Source organism: Panthera leo, chromosome E2, assembly GCF_018350215.1.
Source record: "Panthera leo isolate Ple1 chromosome E2, P.leo_Ple1_pat1.1, whole genome shotgun sequence".
Taxonomy (NCBI): Eukaryota; Metazoa; Chordata; class Mammalia; order Carnivora; family Felidae; genus Panthera; species Panthera leo.
The window spans coordinates 21,163,953-21,181,959 of NC_056693.1; positions in this window are offsets into that span (position 1 = coordinate 21,163,953).

Sequence of the window (18,007 nt, forward strand, 5' to 3'; positions counted from 1 at the left end):
GGTGGCCCGGTCCTTCTGCAGATTTCAGCCCCAAAGCCATCAATCAGTAATTCCCCGCACCAAAGTGTGGTGAGTTTATGAGTGCTGCCCGTCTTGTGTCAAAGGGACCTAAGGCAGGTGAAAGATCACTGACGTTCCGCTCGGGGAAGTGGCATTTAACCTGGTACAGGCGAAAAGCGGTTGGCCAGGGGAAAAGGAGAGAGGATGCCTTCTGGAATGTGAACAGCGTTGGCTGTGAAGGAGTGTGGAGGTTCTGAAAGTACATGGGTGTGGTTGGAGGTGATGGGGGTGCAGAGACAGTGGGAAAGGGAAGCGGAGAAGCAGGCAGAAGTAGGCCCATTTAGGGCTTCCCCGGGCTGGGGAAGGAACCCTGGACTTCACCTCACTAGTGAGGAGAAGCCCGAGAAGGAGTTTATTTTCTTCCACCTATTTTTAAGCAGGGGAGTGATTTCTTTGGAGCAGTATCTTTTAAAGGTCATATCGCAGAAATATAACCTGATTTGCGCTTGAAAAGATTACTCTGGCTCCCGGGTTGCAGGGGAGCATGAGAATAAGGAAGACCAACCAGAGGCTGCTTTCGTAGTTGAAATGAAAGAAGCATGGAAGAGAATGTCTGTAAATCATATACCTCGTAAGGGATTGTACCCACAATATATAAAGAACTGTTACAATCCAATAAGAAAAAGTAACCCAAATATAAGTGGGCAAAGGATCTGAATTGGCATTTTTCTGAAGATGCACAGATGACTGATAAGCACATGAAAAGATGCCCAACACCATTCTTCCTTGGAGAGATGCCAATCGTGACAATGAGATAGCACTTTGCAGCCCAAGCAACAGACAGTACACTTCACTTTGGCCCAAAGCCCTCACCGACGGGCACCTAGAGGATGAAGTACAGACTCCCTGAAACATCTCAGGCTAGCCCGCCTTTCCAGATTGATCCTCTGTCCCTCTGCCACCAGCGCTGGCCTGTCAGTTTTTCTGTAGAATTCCCTCACGGTTTCTCCCTCTGGACTTGGCTTTGCCTGTCCATTGTGGAGACCCAGGCCAGGTGCCCTCTCACCTGGGCCCCCTTCTCTGCCCTTGACCAGGATGTCCTTCCTCTTACCTCCCAGCACATGCAGCCAAGCTCGTCGTGCTCTGGGCTATAGAACTCTTGCCACTTCTTTTCTGCTTCCATATCAACCGGGGCGCTCTGGAAGGCAGGGCTTCGTCCCAGGGCCGTGTTCTTCACAGAGGGCCAGGTGGGAGCCAGTGGTCGGTGAGGATGACCGAGTCTGCAGCCTGGAGACCATCATAACACCGTCCTCACCCTGGTCTCCGCCTCCGGTGGGCAGCCCAGGCCCTCAGGTGCCGCCCGAGGTAGGATTGGCCAGAGTGAGGGCGGGAGGTCAAGTTGAGCAGCCGCGGGTGATAGATGCTCGGCCAGCGTTAGGCTGACTGGGAACAGAGTGGCTTAGAACAGAAGCACTGACTGAGGAACAGGAGCCAACATGCAAAAAGGGGATCACCTCAAGGCCCTGAGGTTGCCTCCTGGAAGGGAGGGAGGGAGCGGGAGGGCTGGGGCCCACGTAAGCGCTGAGTCTGTGTGCACGCAGGATTGGGATGGGGAAGGGGAGCATGCTGCCTTCTTTGAGAGATGAGCAGAGAAACCCAGCTCTCCAGGGACCCTGTTTCACTGGGGGTCACTGTCACTTCCTGTCCTAGCCATACGTGCCCCCCGTTCCCGTGTCGGATAGGCTACTGTCTGCTCATCCTTCAAACACCGTCCCATTCTGCCTCCTCCAGGACCCCCCTCCTCCCGGAGAAGTGAGGGGTCTGCACCCCACATGCTCCGCTGTCTTCTGGCCTTACCGCATCAGGGCCTTAGTTAGGGTTCATCCTGAGACTGGGGTGACTTTTCAGTTCCCTGTGGCATTCCCAACCTGGCATCGGTTCCACGTCACCCCGGCAAGGCAGACCCAGCACGGGCCCTGGTGCCACTCATACAGAGGGGGACACTGAGGCCACATAGCCGTGTCGGGCAGAACAGGTGTCCTGGTGCTTTAGACACACGGCGCCCTGGATCGACTTACTGTTTGGGAGGAAAAACACTCTGCTTAGCAAGTCACGTTGGTGCAGTGCTCCCCTGGGCTCCGGGGGAGGCTCTAGGGGGGCTCGGCCGGGAGGCGGGCGGCCGAGGGATCCTGCCAGAACACAGAGGATGACGGGTGCGTCTGAGCCTGGGGGAGGGCAGCTAGGCGAGGCTGAGAAGAGTTCCCCTTCCTGGCTGTGGGAGACACAACATACACACACACACACACACACGCACAAGCCTCCCTTTTCTGGAGCCCTTCAGCTCTGACTGCCACCTTGGAATTGTTCTGACCACATGCCAAAGCCTCGTGGCATTCTTTGGTGGTGGAGGTCGTCGTCCTTCTAGCACATCGGCCACACGTCAGCTGGGATACACACAGCAGCCACGAGGACACCCAGTGTGGGATCCCTGGTGCACCACCTCAAGAAATCGTTTCTTCGCTCCCCTCCCTGCAGGATACAGAGCTGACCACCGTACAGGCCAAACTTCAGAGAAAGCAACGTTTGAAAACTTTAACTTTAAAACCTTATTCAATTAGGGATATCTTGTCCCGATTTCAAGAATAGGGCCACACTTCAAGAGGGCATCTGCTGTGGGGTTGCTGTGGATAACAAATTCTTTTAGTACAGTTTTATAACATTTTTTATTTTATCTTAATTAAAAAAATGTTTTTTAGGGCGCCTGGATGAGTCGCTTGAGTGATTGACTTCAGCTCAGGTCATGATCTCACAGCTCGTGAGTTCAAGCCCCACGTTGGGCTCTGTGCTGACAGCAGAGCCTGGAACCTGCTTCGGATTCTGGGTCTCCCTCTCTCTCTGCCCCTGACCCACTCGCATTCTGTCTCTGTCTCTCTCTCAAAACTAAATAAACATTAAAAGAATTAAAAAAAAATTTTTTACCGTTTATTTTATTTTTCAGAGAAAGCATGAGTAGGAGAGAAGCAGAGAGAGAGAGAGAGAGGGACAGAGGACCCAAAGTGGGCTTCGAAGCTGATAGCAGAGAGCCACAGGTGGGGCTCAAACCCACAAACCAGGAGATCATGACCTGAGCCAAAGTTGGATGCTCAACCGACTGAGCCACCCAGGTGCCCCTGTAACATTTTTAAAACAAAACTCAGTCATGCACATTTTTTAACTTGACAATAGCCATAAAGATGAAAAACAGTCACCTGTGCCTCTAATCCCACCGTCCAGCGATAACCAGTCTTAATATTTTTTTGCATAATCTTTCACGCAAGTATATAAATATAGACACAGATTTCACGTGCGGTAGACATTTATGCAAGTCATATTACGCAGTATATTTATTGATGTGGTTTTAAAAACAGCCTGATGCGCATCTAGTTCTTTAAGGCCCAAGTCGGATGATTTTAGATCCACCTTTTCCCTCCGTAGTTGTCCCAAGAAGAACCTTTGTCTCACTGGCTTAGAGTTTTCCAAATCCATTGTCCTGGAGCCTCTGAGCCTGGGGACATCCTGCCATGTTCACCAACCGCACACGTGCCTCTTTACCGGTGAGGAAGAAAATGGGCGAAGGGAATCCTGAGTACACATAACTAAGAAAATCAGGTGATCAACCTCTCTTAAGAAGTTTATGGATGATTTATGTCTCGATCGGGGAAAATGCTCTTGTACGATTTTCTTTTTCTGAAGACTTGGCTAAACAATTCACGTACTTTAGGGGATGCCCAAAAAAATCGAATTTAACCTCTGTTGATTTTTATTAAAGCCTTTGGTCTAAACACTTTATCAATGAGAGCCATGAAAAGTCTATGCCTGCCTCTCAAACACCTTACTTGGCAAAGCAGTGGACCCACGGTCTCCTGAATCTTTAATCTGAGAATGATTTTCAGACTAATATTCGAACCCCAGTGCGGAGACATTTCCCACCGTCCATCCAAACGAAATGAAGTCAGCTTTGACTGTGCAAAATGTCGATGAATTCTTCAGAGTAAATCAGCCTTGTCAGGGTGATGCAGAACCGTCAGCTCTTTGTGACATAATATAATATGAAATGATATTGAACAACATGCGTTTGGCACTAAATTGTTAGCGGGTTTTAGCTTTGACAGCAGCAAGTTTATTGCTTTAATCCCAAGGTCTTTTAACCCTCTTTGACATAAATTGAGGTTGGCTTTTGTGAAAAAAAACTCCACTTTACTCTCTCTTCCTTTACCTAAAACTGCTTTTAACAATTTATGCTAGTACATCAGACACTCGTTTTGAGTGACAAAAAGGGGGGAAGAAAGATCTATTAGACTAGAAGGGAGGAGAGGCCAACTTAGGCTGAGCAGCCTGTGCCTCTTTTCGTGCACACGTCCCAGCTTTCTTCAGGTGAGCATGCGTTTTCAGCCGTAATAATGTGTGGCTCCCTCAAATAAAACGAGGCTGGGCAGCAGGCTCCGGCAAGGTGGAAGACGACCACTGCCAGGGAACAAAGGCTCGTAATTGGAAGCAGAAGCCGTTTTGCATTTTGCTCCAATGGAACGCATTGCCACGTATGGGTTCATGCCTTCCCCCTCCGCCACCTACCCCTACATTTTTAGAGATCAAAGATGGCTTTCCTTTTGCATGAATGGTTTGGAGACACTGATTTAGTAAGTGTGGCATACAAACAAAGACACCCCAGATTCTGTATCATAATGGTAGTACCAGCCGGCTGGAGGGGCCGTGGCATCTCACAACGGGAGGACTCACTCAGGCCCCGCGTGTTCCCCTTCAATCTCCCTCTCAGGGCTGGGTTTCTGCAGAGACGCCCCCACCGCAAACCCAGCTGGGATGCTTTCGGGGAGGGCCTTCCTCACAAGGGAGGATGTTCCACTTTGGAGCACAGATGATCCACCCTTACCGTCCCGGTCTTCCATGGGCTGGGTCGAAGAGCCCAGAAGGAATCAAAGCTTGCAGCCCAACCCTCCCCCCCCCGCCACCCCCAGGAGCCTGCCGATCTCTGAGCACGGTGGCTATTTTTCCCATTTCCTTGTTTGAAAAGTTCTGATTTCCTTTTGTGCTAGTAAGTGTACATTCAGGCATTTATCCTAAAGAAGGAGTCAGAAAAAATGCGCTGGATGTGTGCAGACAGCAGTAGATTGTGGTAATTATGAGCCTTGGCTGCAGCATCAGACAGGCCTGAGTTGAAATTCCAGATCTGCTCCCTGCCCAGAATGTCACAGCTAGTTAGTTACTTAAGATTTCTAAGTTCATTTTTCTCATCTATATCCCGGAGACGTTAACAGGAACTCCCTCCTAGGGTTAGAAGGATTAAAAGACAAAACAGAGAGAATGCTTCCTTGGTACAAAGTCCTCCTGGTTATTGGAATACTAGCCTCTGCACAGCTTTGCTTGTAGATATGAAAGTCAGACTCAGCCTACATTCATTCGTAAGTGACCATGGCCATGAAACATAATTGTGTACACGTGCTTTATGGACGTTCGAGACGTGTGTATTCAAAATACACATAGTTATATATAACAACAGTAGGGATTGATGGCAAAAAGCAGGTTATGAAATCACATGACTGCATTTTATAAACAATTCATCATGTAATGCAGCATGTAAAAACTTGAAAGGATATACATCACTAGCTGTTGAGATTGGGAGTTCTGGCGTTTTTCTTTCTCCTCTGCTTATCTGGATTTTCCATAGCTTGTTACTATAGGGTATGTATCAAAATAGTATCCGCATATAGGATAGGTGCCCAAACACTCGCAGACTAAAAGGAAGTTTAATAACCAGGGGAGAAAGCATGCTCCTTAACTGATCCCTGTTGGACAGGGTCGAAATCCCTGCTTCACCCCGAATGCCGATTACAGGATTCGTTAGTCTGTCAATGCCCCTCTAATCATGTGGGCCCAGATGTGCACGTGATATGCCAGCTGTTGTCTCATCAGGGCGCAGAGCCAGGTGGGACCAACAGCTCCTTCCCTGTACCAGCGGAGCCCAGCTCATTGGTGCACAGCTGACTTCCTCCAGGTCGTCCTCACCAGACTCTTGGATTGGAGATCACCATCAAGATGAGTCATTGCCAAAGACAGTGGCCGGTTAGAAATGCTTTGGAGATGGGTGTTGTGTGCTATGGTAAAGACTGTCGGGTTCCTTGCTGCCTTTTTCATTCCTGGAGGTTGAGCTCTTGCCAGTACATTTCTCTCCAGTTTAAATCTGTTACGGACAACTCGGCTCAAACTTCAATTATTTTACAAGTGGTTCGATAGTTCAATAAATTATTCAGGGTTACAGTTCACATTGCTTTAACCAAATAAACTGATCTGGTTAGGAGAGATGATGGTAGTCAGACCATAGAAGGGCACACTACTCTCCCTTTGCAAAATGCCAACAATTCATACATTAATTGTAGCCACGCAGAGGTAAGGAAAACCCACTTCTCCACTGTGACTCCTGAAGAGCGGCTCTAAAACCCACTCAAAGTAACAAGAAGAAGGAGTGCCTCTGGGTCACGTAAGGCCCTTTGAATAACAACGTCCCTCGGCCGGCCTGGGAGATGTCACTTCCCCTGGTCTGAACTGCAAACCTTCAGGCTGGGTCTCTGCAGGCTGAGGTTACTTCCCGGAGGGTTGGAGGGTTGGGGGGCTGAGGGGTGGGAAGCCTTCTGGTGTCTGGTGTAGAAAGAGCTGTTTCCAAGGGTAGCCATAGCTTCTTTAGTCCCTAGGGATGCTCCAAGCAGGGTCCTGAGGGCATTTCTATCTACTCAAGACTACCTTTGCTGCCACCAAGATTGGGTTTTCAGGAGGCTGAAGGAGCCCAGGGAAAGAGCCAAAGCCTTCTCCCTGGCTGCCCTAGGCTTTGCTCAGAGGTCATAAGGTGATGCCCCACATGGCACCTCTATTTGGTCACTTAATACAGAGAGATCTCAGCTCCTGGAAGACAAACTTTGTCTGTGAGTCCCACACCTGGGCCCCTGGACCTGATAACTCTGGGGCCCTTGACAGGACAGAAGTCCTCGTTGTCCACCGTGAAGCAGCCTGTGGTATGTGACCTGGTCTTAAGGATTCAAAGCTTATTGGCTGCCTGACTAAACACGGCCTCAAACCTCCAGGATGCCGAGGTCATGCTGACCTTTAAAATTAAAAAAAAAAGGGAGGGACGCCTGGGTGGCTCTGTCGGTTAAACGTCCGACGTCATCTCAGGTCATGATCTCACAGTCCGTGAGTTCGAGCCCCGCATCGGGCTCTGTGCTGATGGCTCAGAGCCTGGAGCCCGCTTCGGATTCTGTGTCTCCCTCTCTCTCTGCCCCTCCCCTGCTCTCACTCTGTCTCTGTCTCTCTCAAAAATAAATAAAGATTAAAAAAAAAATCTTTAAAATAAAAAAAAAAATCCCCAATCCCGTCCCACCTACCAGGGGAGGCCAAGTAACCTCCATCCAATACCCCTGAGGAGTCCCATGTGATTTGTTTCTCCCACTCTCTTCTTACACAGAACTATTGACACACCTGGAGCCCGGCCCCGTGGCCTCTTCTCCCCCACTGACCACATAGACACAGGCAGGGAACCCCAGGCTTTTCCTTCATCCTGAGCTCCCTTGTCAAAAGGCAGTCTCTTATGTAAACTTCCACTGAAGACCGGGAAGGGGGGAGGAAGGGCCATCATGCACAGCAGCACTCAGACCTCCAAACCCCAAATTCTGTCCCCATTTCTAAGCAGGTAAAATCTACCTTCCCCTTTCAAACCATGTGTGAAGATCCCAGCCCCGGCCTATCACAGTATGTTCCTTAGAAACTTCCAGACAGGTAAGAGAGGATGGAACTCCTCTAGCAGGCAGATGTGGCTGTGGTCATTTGTGGTTTGATACGGGGGTTCTTCCCCAAACCACCCCCCCCCCAAATATAGAAAGAAGTTGCTCTCAGCGGTGACATCTTAGGACTGTGGTTGCAAACTGGCTGCCTTGGGGCATGTCTGGTTCACAGATGTGATTTGTTTGGCATGCTATAAATTAAAAAAAAAAAAAATAAGCTAACGTTTAAAAATCGGTGGATTTTATCCAAATATTATTACATGTGTATCTTCTCGTTAAAAATCAGATTATCGGGGCCCCTGGGTGGCTCAGTCGGTGAAGGGTCCGACTTTGGCTCAGTCATGATCTCGCAGTTCGTGAGTTCAAGCCCCGCGTCGGGTGCGGAGCCTGGGGCCTGCTTCGGATTCTGTCTCCCTCTCTCTCTGCCCTTCCCCCGCTCGTGCTCTATCTCTCTCTCTCTCTCTTAAAAATAAATAAACATTAAAAAATATTTAAAATTTAAGAAACAATCAGATTATCTGGCAACGCGGAGGTCCACATTGGGGTGTGACAGGGATTGGCCAGTGCTGGTTCCGCTGTGTTCTCTGAATAGACCAAGAGCGTCCTGGCTTGTCATGGTCTGCGCCGGACCACCTTGAACCTCCTTCCACTGCTTGACTTCTGCTTTTGCCTCTCTGCCTCTAGAGGCTAGAGCCTTGGAAGATTGGGACAGCCTGGGAATCTGAGGGCACTGCTTTAATTAATTAATTAATTAATTATTTTTTAATTTATTTTTAAAAATTTTTAGGCACTTATCTATCATTTTTGAGAGCGAGCACGAGGTGGGGAGGGGGAGAGAGAGAGGGAGAGAGAGAATCCCAAGCAGGCTTGGCATTGTTAGCACAGAGCCCAATGCCGGCTGGAACTCAAAAACCGTGAGATGGTGACCTGAGCCAAAATCAGGAGTTGGACGTTTCACCAACGGAGCTACTGAGGCGCCCCATTTTTAAATTTACTTTTAAAATGTTGGGGCGCCTGGGTGGCTCAGTCGGTTTAAGCGGCCGACTTCGGCTCAGGTCACGATCTCGCACTCTGTGAGTTCGAGCCCCGCGTTGGGCTCTGTGCTGACAGCTCAGAGCCTGGAGCCTGTTTCAGATTCTGTGTCTCCCTCTCTCTCTGACCCTCCCCCGTTCATGCTCTGTCTCTCCCTGTCTCAAAAATAAATAAACGTTAAAAAAAAAAAAAAAATTTAAAATGTTTATTTACTTTTGGTAGAGAGAGAGCACAAGTGAGGGAGGGGCAGAGAGAGAGGGAGACAGGATCTGAAGCCGGCTCTGCACTGGCAGCAGAGAGCCCGATGCGGGGCTCAAACTCGGGAACCATGAGATCGTGACCTGAGCCAAAGTCAGACTCTCAACCAACTGAACCACCCAGGCGCCCCAGGGGCATGGCTTTAAAAGTGTGGTCCTGACCTTTAGGTTTATTTAGGCCATGACATGTGGTGGAAAGAGGCTCATTCAGCAGACCTTTGGTGGTTCATCCATTTCTTTCTGTAAAGCCAGGACAAGGTCTGCCCAGTCTGCTGTTGTGAAATTTTGTGTTAACATGCTCACACACACACAAAAATGCTTTGAAGTCTTCAGAGGTGGCTGATAAAGTGAAAGTGATAGTTTTAGACTCTTAGTACTTCAAACTCCATGAAACATCTGTATTATACGTTCTCTTCCTTTATACTTGAAATTGGATCCTGTTTTAAGAAAGAAATTTCAGTACCACTGAAACTGACAAGTTGAAGGAGTTGACAGTTCTCTCTGATTTGATGCCCAGGCACATGGTGACCTTAATTTTTTGGGAGTCAAAGCCAAGCCTTGGGTGCGAGTTTGGCATTTCAGAGATGTCACCATGTCTTTCGGGACACTGGGGCCACGTCTTGCTAATCGTCACGTTGGTGTATGGGGTGTTTGATATTCAGGGACCCTGAGTGGCGTGCAATGCACAGAGACCGGGAAAGCAGGGGATGGGAGGGCTAGGGATAGGTGTCACATATCAGGGGCGTGTGACTCCCAGAGGATTACTTTAGATGATCAGAAAAGTCACGAAGCGGACCAGGTTTCTCAGCTGCACACGCTTGGTGCAAATGCATGTTAGGGCTAGTTTTCAAGACCGATTTTTCATTGATTCACTTTTGCAGCTGTGGTGGTTGCCCAGGGGCGTCTCAGGGACCACCGAAGTGACATCCTTCTGGAGAACTGTAGGAATCGGGAGACGCTGGGAGACCAGCTCTCCCCACCCTGGAGACCCAGGGAAACCATGCTGATTCTTTCTTGTGCTCTTTGAAAGCTTGGTGGCTTCTGCTCAAGGGTGACGGCTGTGGGCCTATGACATCTAAAACAGATGCCTTCCATGTAGCGCTTGTGAGTGGGTTTGGATTCGGAGATGCTTTCCAAACTTTTGCATTTAGACTTTGTCTTCTCAATTCTCATGAAGGTGTATTTATGAATAACGGTTTCAGCACTATCTGTACAAGTGACTTTTTCCTCAACTTGTTTCTCTTCTGGTGTCAGAGACCCAGTGCTGTCGGCGGAAGTGTGCCAAGCATCTACCTTGCAGAGCCCTGACCTCTGCGCCCCGCCTCCCTCCAGACGGTCACATGGTCACACGGGGTGGGGAAGGCAGTGCTACCCCTCAGGGCCTGAGCCGTCGTCCTCAGATAAAACCTTACCACTTCACTCTGGGCACCAAACATATTCATCTCAAACTCACTTTGATCCCCCTGGGACTTGCCTCGAAATCACGGAGCATGAGAACCACCCTCGCTTAAGACACTGGTCACTCCATGCTTCCCCTTGGGTTTAGGCAGCCCCCATTCTGAATTCATGACTGGCCCCCGACCCCAAACCCAGTCCCTGCCATCTCACTTTCACCACCTTTATTTCTCTTGGTCTCTCAGCGTTGCTTTTATTTCTTTTAATTTTTTTTTAAGTTTATTTATTTATTTTGAGAGAGAGAGAACATGAGGGGGAGGGGCAGAGAGAGAGAGAGAGAGAGAGAGAAAGAGGAAGAGAGAGAGAGTCCCAAGCAGGTTCTGTGCTGTCAGTGCAGAGCCTGACTCGGGGCTTGATCCCAAGAATCATGAGATCATGACCTGAGCGGAAAGAAAGAGTCAGGAGCTTAACTGACTGAGCAACCCAGGTGCCCCTTTATTGATTTTTCTTAAAAAACAATGAATCCCTCCCTTCCATCAGGGAGCTCTGATACCATCGTTCTGTGCAAGGGCCGGGTCCTTTTCTATTTATTCGTTCACTTTCCCCATTCCTTACCCCCATGAATGTGTAGTCTTCGTTGGTATGCATGCAACTTAATTTTTTGTAAATGGCATTGGCTGAGACATCACTGATTGCTTTGATTTCTCTTCCTCAGCACCGTGTTCTCGAGACCCACCCATGTCGCTATGTGCACATCTGTGCTGTTCTGTCCAGTTGCCGTGTGGGATTCTGTGGTTTGTATCTACCACGTCTTACCTAGCCACTCAGCCCATGGTGGACAACCCAACTGTCTCCAACTCCTCAACATCTCAGACGAGGCTTCCGTGAACTTGTACGATGCCACTTATGGGCACGTGTGGGAATTCAGATACATGCCTTGTAGCAGACGTATCTATCAAACTTGACTAACAGCTGCCTGACTGCTCTTTACCGCTCATATTAAGTCAAACACTGTATTATGTTCTTCTAGTCCCACATCCCCTCCAATGTTTGGCATTATCCAGCTTTTCTAACTGAGTCGCTCTAACATATATATATAAAGTCGTATCTCATTGTTGTTTTAATTTACCTTTCTCTGATTATTAATGATTTTAAGCATCTCTTCAACGTGCTTGTTAGCTTTTGAGTTTTCTCATCTATAAATTACCGTTCATATCCTTTGGCCATTCTTCCAGTGGCTTGACATTTTCTCCTTGTTGGTATGCAGAAATTCCTTATGTATTCTAGAAATAGTAACCTCTTGTTTTAGATATTGCAAATATCTTCTTTTCTATTGCTTAGGAACTTCGCTCGTGGTTTCTTTGAGCAAAATCTTTTATTTCAATATAATAAAATCAATCCCCCCTTTTTTTTTTGCTGCCTTGTGGTGTTTGTCTTTAGAAATTTTATTTAAAAGGTCACGGCCAATGTTATGAAGGAACAGAAAGAAATCGGAGTTGTAAGGACTGGGAGGAAAGAGATAAAATGGACAATATCTGCAAATGATACGATCATCTACCCAGAATAACCAAAGGAATCCACACACACGCTATTAGAACTAATAATAGAGTTTCAGCAAGATTGCTAGACTCAAGATCAACATACAAAAATCAATAGCACTTCTCTACCCCAGCAATAACCAACTTGAAAATAAAACATAAAAATGAGCAGTGCTTTTCTACCCAGACATGTATTTCATAAACTCTTGGTGCTTTGTTTACTTAAGGGAATTGGTTCCCTACTGTGGAACGTTAGCAGGACCCTAAGTGAAAACTATCACAGGCTGTAGAGACGAGGACAGGGGGCCAGTGAGAGGGTGACCCCGTAGACTGGAAGGAACCGCAGGTCAAGGATCTTCGATGTGTTTCACTGAATCGGTGCATTCAGTGTTGTGTGGTAATCTCCCTGAGGTGAGGAAAAGACACCCGTCTCGCTCACTTCTGCATCCCCAGCACCTGGTGTCTGCCACCTCGTGGGTCATCGATACTTATCGACAAATGGCTGGCGTAGCATATTTACCAAGGTCTTAGTGACCATTCATTTATAGCTTTCAGTTAAGTCCCAAGAGAACGCTTGGTAAGGATAGAATTGATTTTGACAGATGAGCAGGGACACAATGTACAACATTTACCATCTTCAAGACTAGGATATGAAAGTGTTCTTGAGGACAGAGACTTTCTATCTTAAGGATTCCTTGGATCCCCACGCCCCCAGTCAAGGCATACTTTTGCATTGTGGTAAGATACACACAACACAAAATTTGCCATTTTAGCTCTCTTTAGGTATACCGTTGGGTGGCATTGAGTACATTCATCCTGTTGTGTAACCATCACCCCCAACCCTCACCGGAACCTCTTTGTCTTTCCAAACTGAAGCTCTGAACCCATTAAATCACAGCTCCCCTCCTCCGCCCCTCCCCAGCTCCCGGCAACCAGCATTTTAACTTTTTATCTTTATGAATTTGACCATTTGGGAAAGATCGTATACATTTCCAATATTTGTCCTAGAAAATTTATATGATTCCGGTGTCTGTTTTCAATACTTGTCCTTTCATGTCCGGCTTGTTTTAGTTAACACAACGTCTTCAAGGTTCATTCATGTTGTAGCGTGTATCAGAATTGCCTTTCTTTAAGGCCGAATAATGTGCTATTGTATTATATACCACAGTCTGTTAACCTGTTCATCTGTTGCTGAACGGGTGGGTTGTTTATGCCCACCATTCGCCACGTGTGCACGATCTGGGCCAGATAAGTCATGGGGGTGCAAGACAGTATAATACACGCTTGCTGCCTCGGAACTTCGCATAGTCTTCTTAGGGAATGATGTATCTGTGCCAGGAATTTCAATACAATCTGACAAAGCAAGGTACGCATGTAACCCCACAGAAGGGAAACACTCTCTCTCTCCCTAGTGCAGGGGCATCATTGGACCTGGCTCTTCTGGAAGGATGAGTAGCTAGCTCATCTGGCAGATAGGGGGCATCTTGGTACTTCAGGCAGAGGAAGCAGTACACGCACAAAGATGACCAGAGACGGTTGAGTGGCTCAGGGTAACTAAAGTAGAAATTTCGCGGTCAGAGTGGTACATGTGTTGGAGGGAATAAGAGGTTGATCAACCTGGAGAAATAGATTGGGGCCAACATTTGAAGGACTTTTTCCTAGACCCGTAGGGAATTGCCTACAACCTAGGACAAATATATATATTTTATTTATGTGTGTGTGTGTGTGTGTGTATATATATATATATATATATATACACACACTATTTATGTGTGTGTGTGTATATATATATACACACACACAAGATATATATGTATATATAATATATTTAATATAATATATTATATATTTACATATATATTTTATATATTTATATATAAATTTATATATAATTTATATATATATTTAAATTATAAATTTAAATTATATATATATATATATATATATATATATATATTTACACAAAAGGCACCTTGTGATTTTGTTACCACTGTTTTCCTTAATGATATATATTGGCACCCTGTCTGTATCCACCTATATATAGAAGGCATCACTACGTCTTGACAACCTCATGGTGTTCTATCGTATGGATGTACCATAATTTACTTAACCAGTTCCCTACAGGAAGACAGGGTGCTTGTCATTTTTGCTTCTACAAGCAATGCTAATGAATAGCCTTGTACACACATCATTTCACACGTGTGTACATGTAGCTGGAGGATAAAGTCCCCAAAGTATAATTGATGGGTCAGAGGGTATATACATACGTGATTTTGATAGATGGTGCTGATCTGCCCTCCACCGGGGTTATACCAATTCGTATTCCCACCAGCAACGTGTGATGCCTGTCTCCTCACAGCCTCATGAACGAAGTGTTCTCCAACTTTTGGATTTTTGCCAGTCCTATAGGTGTAAATGGCATCTCAAGACAGCTTTAATTTGGGGATCTCTCATTAAGGTGAAGTCGAGCTTCTTTTCCTATGTTTAACCATCTATATTTCCTTTTCTGTGAGCTCTCTTGGCCTCCATTTTCAACGTGGCCATTGTTTTTTTCTTATACATTCCTTGCAAACCATATCTTATACATTAGTCATATTAGATTGAGCTTGTGTTATATTTTCATCAAAACTTGTTAGTTTTTTGCACCTTTTTTCTTGGTGTCTGAGACGGTCGTATGATTTTTCTTCTGACGTCTAGTAATGTGATGACTTATTTAATGGATTCCTTATTAATTTACTGTTCTTAAGTTCCTGAAGTAAAATCCACCTTTAAAGTGTACTATTGTTTAGTGGCTTAATGGATGCTGTTTACTAATATTTAATTTCTGATTTTTGAACCAATCTGCATAATAAGGTTAGGCTATGGCTCTTTTTTTGGGGGGGGGATGTTGTTTTGATTTTCCCCCCAATCTCTACCAGATTAGGTGTCACGTTGTATTTGCTTCAGTAAAAGATTTTGGGGACATCTGTGTTCTTTTTACTTACCCTAGTACAGTTTAAACATTATTGGATTTGATTTTTAAAAAAATTTTTTTTTAATGTTTACTTATTTTTGACAGAGACAGAGACAGAGACAGAATGCGAGTGGGTTAGGGGCAGAGAGAGAGAGAGACACAGAAGCAGAAGCAGCCTCCAGGCTCCAAGCTGTCAGTACAGAGCCTTACGCGGGGCTCGAACTCACGGGCTGTGAGATCATGACCTGAGCCGAAGTCGGATGCTCAACCGACTGAGCCACCCAGGCGCCCCTGATTTTTTTTTTTTTAATATGATAAAATTTCCCCAGGGCTAGAACTTTTCCGGCTCGATTTTTATCAAAAGATGTTAGGCAATTTTTAATGATTTTTTTCAATAGAAATTGGCCTCTTTACATTTTCTATCTGTTTCTTTATATTCTCGTATTTTCTTCTTCCTCTCTTGTGATTAGGTTATTGGACTATCTAACTTCTTGTTCACCCTCTCGTGAAGACACTGCTTGTGGATTTATTTATGGGTTTCTAATGTTCTTTTATTTTAAAGTTTATTTATTTATCGAGAGAGAGAGAGAGAGAAGGAGAGAGAGAGAGAGCATGAATGAGGGAGGGGCAGAGGGAGAGAGAAGGAGAGAGAGAATCCCAAGCAGGCTTTGTGCTATGAGCGTAGAGCCCAACATGGGGTTCTAACCCATGAGATCGAACCATGAGATCATGACCTGAGCCAAATCAAGAGCCAGATGATTAACCAACAGAGCCACCCAGGTGCCCCTCTAATGTTCTAACATACTAATTTTTGTTTCTTTTTCTTTATTAGGTCTTTGCTTCTCCCCTTTGTTTTATTTCTAACATTTTTAGTCAGGCCCTTAATTTATTTGTTTGCATTCTTTATTTTTGTATTGACCTGGGTTTCTGAGTTTATGACTTTTCTCTGAGTGCTTTTTAGGGCATCCACAGATTCTGATACACAGTTTTCACTATTGTTTTTTGGAAAGTCTTAATTTGGTGGCTGGGTTTTCTTTTTCTTTGGCCCCAGAGTATGGCTAAGAATGGTGTTTAACATTTTTTAAGTTTTAATTTTCAGATGGAAAGGAATTTTTATTTGCTGATTTTTTAATTTGCTTCCATTTTTTATGACACTGTGATCAGAGAATATTGTCTATATTGTTTCTGCTTTTTGAGAATTTATCAGGGTTCCTTTGTGGTCTAGAATGTGATCAATTCTTTCATTAATATTTTGTGGGCATTTGAAAAGAAAATAAATGATCCATTGTCAAGGTGTGTAATCTGTATGACTCAGTGCAGTCTGTGTTATTAATTACGTTATCTGGGGCGGCTATATCCTAAGTTCTCACCCACTTGGTTTGTCATGGAATTTGAATTGTCCCCTGCTGCTGGCGTCACCGTGGATTCTTGTGTGTCTCCTGTAATTTCTGCTTCATTAGTATCCGCTGTGTCATCTGATGCATGGGTGTTCAGAGTGGCACTGTGGGTTTTCCCTTTACCGTTATAAAGTGACCTTCTACGTCCCATTTTATAATTTTTTTAACGTTTATTCATTTTTTTGATAGAGAGAGACAGAGCGTGAGTGGGGGAGGGGCAGAGAGAGACGGATACACAGAACCTGAAGCCAGCTCCAGGCTCTGAACTGGCAGCACAGAGCCCGACGCGGGGCTCGAACTCACGGACCGTGAGATCATGACCTGAGCTGACGTCGGACGCTTAACCGACTGAGCCACGCGGGCGCCCCTCCATGTCCCATTTTATGCTTTTATTCTGAATCCTGCCGTCTCAGATAGTAATGGGATGGCCTCTGCCATGTGGTTGAGCAGAAGCCACATAAGAGGCAGTGAAAAGAAGTTCAGGGAGTGGCTGCAGGATTCAGTGACGGTATAGCTCAGAAAACACCAAGAAAAAGACATTTATCCGAGGACAAAGACTCAACCTGAAGGGCAAGGCTATCCCTGGTTTTGACAACGGGTATAGAAAAGAGAACAAACAAGGCTTGTTCCAGGGGCGTAGTTAGCCTGGTTGGGACAGAGTGGCAGGGGAAGCCATAGCTGCGGGAAGCAGCCTGTCTCTGAGGCCTCACAGAAGGGAAAATGTTTGGCCTGTGAAATCTGGAAAGTTACCTACCCCATCCTGCCCTTGCTATCCTTCCCTGGAACTTATGATAATACCTGATAGAGGAAACTTGAACACACCCGATTATGAGTAATAACAGGGGAAAAATTGGAAAAGGGAAACAAAATGTAACAAGATGAAAAACTCTCATGAGCAGTCATGCTTTCACAGAGCAGGTAAAGTCTGTGACCAAACATTTTGTTGTAACTTTAAAAAAAAATGGGAAGCAATCACATCTCTGGGGAAAGATCACAAAGAAGAAACACTTGTCTCACATGTACTGGGTCGGTGTTAAAGGTTATCATTCAAAAGTAATAAATCTGGTGATAACATCATGTGCATCTGTCCAAGCACCGAGGAATATACTAACATAATATTACAAACTAAAATTGGGTGGTGAAAAACAAAGGAAGAGAAGAGAAGGAAAAGGAAATATGCTAATTGTATCATTAACGATGATAGAAAATGAGATAGTATCTAAAGAAATAAGAGCTATGAAGGTGTCTTATAAAGTTATAATTATAAGAGTTATGACTAGAACAAAACATAAACCCTCTTAAATATCAGGGGACCCGAAGCAAACAAAATAGAACACAAAGTAGAGAAAGGACTTTAAGGAACAAACAAACAAAAATCTGATAATACGATGGCATTTCTAAGACCAAATACGTGTCAGATCAAATATAAATGGGCTCGGCTGATCTATTAAAAAGATTTTCAGGGGCGCCTGGGTGGCTCAGTTGCTTAAGCACCCAACTTCCTCTCAGGTCATGATCTCACGGTTCGTGAGTTCAAGCCCCCGCATCGGGCTCCACGCCGACAGCGCCTATTTGGGGCCTCGCATTACATTGGTCTTTGAATTTCCCT